Source organism: Schistocerca cancellata, unplaced genomic scaffold (assembly GCF_023864275.1).
Source record: "Schistocerca cancellata isolate TAMUIC-IGC-003103 unplaced genomic scaffold, iqSchCanc2.1 HiC_scaffold_130, whole genome shotgun sequence".
Lineage (NCBI taxonomy): Eukaryota > Metazoa > Arthropoda > Insecta > Orthoptera > Acrididae > Schistocerca > Schistocerca cancellata.
In genome coordinates, this window is record NW_026046178.1 from 1 (window position 1) to 5,000 (window position 5,000).

The window sequence follows — 5,000 nt, forward strand, 5'->3', positions numbered from 1 at the left end:
CGAGTGATCCACCGTCCTGGGTGATCTTTTCTGTTAGTTTCCACTGTCTCTTTCAAAACAGTTGCATAGGCGGGACTGAGGCGTTTGACGGCCCCTGTTCCAGCGTTCTGTGTCCAACGGCCTCACGGCCGATGGGCGTCGTACGGCTCCACACCGGGAGCGGACAGGCACTCGGGCGAAAGTCATTCAAAACCGGCGCCAGGCGCCAGGTGCCGCAGGCCAGCCGCTCCAGAGCTTCAGCGCTCGTACCACACAACATTTTTCAGTTAGTTTTGAGAGGCAACGCGTGGTTCCGCACGCGGCGCACGGCTGCTGCCGTACAGGTAGCGTGTTGCGCGACACGACACGCACATCGAAAGACATGCAGTCTAGTCGGTAATGATCCTTCCGCAGGTTCACCTACGGAAACCTTGTTACGACTTTTACTTCCTCTAAATGATCAAGTTTGGTCATCTTTCCGGTAGCATCGGCAACGACAGAGTCGATGCCGCGTACCAGTCCGAAGACCTCACTAAATCATTCAATCGGTAGTAGCGACGGGCGGTGTGTACAAAGGGCAGGGACGTAATCAACGCGAGCTTATGACTCGCGCTTACTGGGAATTCCTCGTTCATGGGGAACAATTGCAAGCCCCAATCCCTAGCACGAAGGAGGTTCAGCGGGTTACCCCGACCTTTCGGCCTAGGAAGACACGCTGATTCCTTCAGTGTAGCGCGCGTGCGGCCCAGAACATCTAAGGGCATCACAGACCTGTTATTGCTCAATCTCGTGCGGCTAGAAGCCGCCTGTCCCTCTAAGAAGAAAAGTGAATCGCTGACAGCACGAAGGATGTCACGCGACTAGTTAGCAGGCTAGAGTCTCGTTCGTTATCGGAATTAACCAGACAAATCGCTCCACCAACTAAGAACGGCCATGCACCACCACCCACCGAATCAAGAAAGAGCTATCAATCTGTCAATCCTTCCGGTGTCCGGCCTGGTGAGGTTTCCCGTGTTGAGTCAAATTAAGCCGCAGGCTCCACTCCTGGTGGTGCCCTTCCGTCAATTCCTTTAAGTTTCAGCTTTGCAACCATACTTCCCCCGGAACCCAAAAGCTTTGGTTTCCCGGAGGCTGCCCGCCGAGTCATCGGAGGAACTGCGGCGGATCGCTGGCTGGCATCGTTTATGGTTAGAACTAGGGCGGTATCTGATCGCCTTCGAACCTCTAACTTTCGTTCTTGATTAATGAAAACATACTTGGCAAATGCTTTCGCTTCTGTTCGTCTTGCGACGATCCAAGAATTTCACCTCTAACGTCGCAATACGAATGCCCCCGCCTGTCCCTATTAATCATTACCTCGGGTTCCGAAAACCAACAAAATAGAACCGAGGTCCTATTCCATTATTCCATGCACACAGTATTCAGGCGGGCTTGCCTGCTTTAAGCACTCTAATTTGTTCAAAGTAAACGTGCCGGCCCACCCAGACACTCAATAAAGAGCACCTTGGTAGGATTTCAACGGGGTCCGCCTCGGGACGCACGAACACGCACGAGGCGGTCGCACGCCTTCGGCTCGCCCCACCGGCAGGACGTCCCACGATACATGCCAGTTAAACACCGACGGGCGGTGAACCAACAGCGTGGGACACAAATCCAACTACGAGCTTTTTAACCGCAACAACTTTAATATACGCTATTGGAGCTGGAATTACCGCGGCTGCTGGCACCAGACTTGCCCTCCAATAGATACTCGTTAAAGGATTTAAAGTGTACTCATTCCGATTACGGGGCCTCGGATGAGTCCCGTATCGTTATTTTTCGTCACTACCTCCCCGTGCCGGGAGTGGGTAATTTGCGCGCCTGCTGCCTTCCTTGGATGTGGTAGCCGTTTCTCAGGCTCCCTCTCCGGAATCGAACCCTGATTCCCCGTTACCCGTTACAACCATGGTAGGCGCAGAACCTACCATCGACAGTTGATAAGGCAGACATTTGAAAGATGCGTCGCCGGTACGAGGACCGTGCGATCAGCCCAAAGTTATTCAGAGTCACCAAGGCAAACGGACCGGACGAGCCGACCGATTGGTTTTGATCTAATAAAAGCGTCCCTTCCATCTCTGGTCGGGACTCTGTTTGCATGTATTAGCTCTAGAATTACCACAGTTATCCAAGTAACGTGGGTACGATCTAAGGAACCATAACTGATTTAATGAGCCATTCGCGGTTTCACCTTAATGCGGCTTGTACTGAGACATGCATGGCTTAATCTTTGAGACAAGCATATGACTACTGGCAGGATCAACCAGGGAGCTGCGTCAACTAGAGCTGAGCAGCCGGCCGCCCGGGAGTGTGTCCCGGGGGCCCGCGCGAACACGCAAGCGTCCGCTCAATTATTCTGCAAACAGGAGGAGGCTGAGCTCCCCTGCACAATACACCTCGAAACCCTCTCAGGTCCCGGCGGCGCGCAGCGCCGTCCTAAGTACTTGGTCGGGTTCGAGAGAGGCGCAATCGCCCGGAGTTAGGCGAGTAGACGCTTTAGGTGCGACCACCCGTGCTCCCAACTGAGCTTGCCGCTGCCGACAGAGGCCCGGGAGCGTGCTGTCGTGGCATTGCCGGCGGGAGACAACACGCGCCACCTACGGTGACCGGCAGCTCCAACGCCAGCGCCACAGAAGGGCAAAGGCCCCACGTGGGTGCCGAAGCGAACTCTCCCAGCACAGCGCACGTGCCAACACGTCTGCACAACTGCGATACAAACCACCAGCGAGAACCGCTGGGGCGACCGAGCAGCAGACGGCGTCGCGGCGCCGAGTGCCGGGCGGCGGCGCATCCTCAACGCACACAGTCCTCAATCGGACCAGCACACTGCAGATGTCCACCGCGCTTCGCACCGGGCCGGCGAGGACCCACTTTGGCTGCACGGCGCCGCGCGCAGGGTGCCCCGGCGCGCAGCTGCGCCGCCTGCCGCGTCCGTCGGCCGGCGCGCCTGCCACTGGGCGCCCCCACCAGCCGGCTGTAGCGCGTGCGCCCACGCACCGCGCGGCCAGCACGCCGGGCGGCCCCCCCCTCACCGGCCGGGGACAGTCCCACCCACCCACAGCCGCGTATCGCTTCACACCCAGATCCACATTCACGTTCATTGGTGTGGTGGGTATCGCTGACACAACCGCGTCATAGCTGTACCGATCGTTGCCCTCACAGATGTACCTCCAGCAAGATCAACCGCACCACAACGGGTTACCAGTTGTTCATTTGCGTAACGTCACCAGTAAACGTACACGTCCACGTCCATCCCCGTTTGCAAAGTCAACTATTATTGCATGCCTGCCTGTCAGGTGTCAAGACACACTACATCCGCTCACATCCACGCAACAAAATGTGCCCGACTAGAGGGCACGTGGAAGGTGCCCCCGTACGTATGCGATGTCCATTGCGCGACGAACTGTCAACCGGCCTCTGTAGCATGTCGCAGATGTGGAACGCGGGACACCGTGCTATCACATTGTGTGAGAAGAGACTACTATGTCTGCATACACGCGCCACTACATGAACAGACGGCTCATGCTGATCGCCATCCACTGCGTCCATTACTCCCACACGTCTCTATGGCGTACCACACTGCAATACAGCTGTTATGGGGAGATGACACGTAGCTGTGTACACAACATTCTGAGCGGGTTGCGGTTGGACAACAATACATTAATGTAACGTGTCATATGCCATTTACAGAGCAGGTTAAGGCACAACGTGGGTTAGGTTAAGGCACAACGTGGGTTATGTTAAGGCACAACGTGGGTTATGTTAAGGCACAACGTGGGTTAGGTTAAGGCACAACGTGGGTTAGGTTAAGGCACAACGTGGGGTAGATTGCGGCACAACTTGGGGTAGATTGCGGCACAACTTGGGGTAGATTGCGGCACAACTTGGGGTAGATTGCGGCACAACTTGGGGTAGATTGCGGCACAACTTGGGGTAGATTGCGGCACAACTTGGGGTAGATTGCGGTACAACTTGGGGTAGATTGCGGTACAACTTGGGGTAGATTGCGGTACAACTTGGGGTAGATTGCGGTACAACTTGGGGTAGATTGCGGTACAACTTGGGGTAGATTGCGGTACAACTTGGGGTAGATTGCGGTACAACTTGGGGTAGATTGCGGTACAACTTGGGGTAGATTGCGGTACAACTTGGGGTAGATTGCGGTACAACTTGGGGTAGATTGCGGTACAAATTGCATTACATTGCGGTGCAAATTGCGTTACATTGCGGTGCAAATTGCGTTAGGTTAAGGTGCAACACAGGTTAGGTTAAGGTGCAACACAGGTTAGGTTAAGGTGCAACACAGGTTAGGTTAAGGTGCAACAGAGGTTAGGTTAAGGCGACATAGGTTAGGTTAAGGTGCAAGATGGGTTAGGTTAAGGTGACATAGGTTAGGTTAAGGTGACATAGGTTAGGTTAAGGTGACATAGGTTAGGTTAAGGTGACATAGGTTAGGTTAAGGTGACATAGGTTAGGTTAAGGTGACATAGGTTAGGTTAAGGTACAAACTGGGTTGTGTTTTGGTACACATTGCGTTGTAGTACAGTACACGTTAGGTTTGGGTACGGTACACATTGTGGTATGGGATGGCGTGTTGGTGGGGGGGGGGGGGGGGGGGCGGGGCGAGGTTCGTTCATATTGACCGTAGGAAGTGGATGCCCGAGGCAGCGTCAGTGTGTCAAAGGAGGTATGTCACGTTGGGATGCGCTTTTCGGTAGTGAGAGGGGGCGCGCCGTGTCCGAGGTTGCGGCAGACCTGTGTGTTTCATTCCTGCCAGTGTGTTTGTTCTGTAAGACGAGGCAGTGTGGTGATGTTGGGTGCACCCCTGTGTGGGACATGTGTGGGTGTTGGTGGCTTATCTGAGCAATTGTGGTTGTCGGACGAGTGGGATATTCTGTTTTATGATTGGACCTCGTGGCCTGGTTATCATAGTCTGGTTGGTGTACTGTGGCGGATAGGATGCACCGGACGTTGGTCCATGGTGG

The 5,000-nt window shown here is 54.8% G+C and overlaps 1 non-coding gene across 1 annotated transcript; it reads right to left on the minus strand.

The window, feature by feature from the left end:
* Nucleotides 1–376: 376 nt before the first annotated feature.
* On the minus strand, nt 377–2,285 carry LOC126112100 (small subunit ribosomal RNA). Its single transcript, XR_007524310.1, has one exon. It is a non-coding gene; the product is annotated as a small subunit ribosomal RNA (ribosomal RNA).
* Between the last annotated feature and the right edge of the window lie 2,715 nt (nt 2,286–5,000).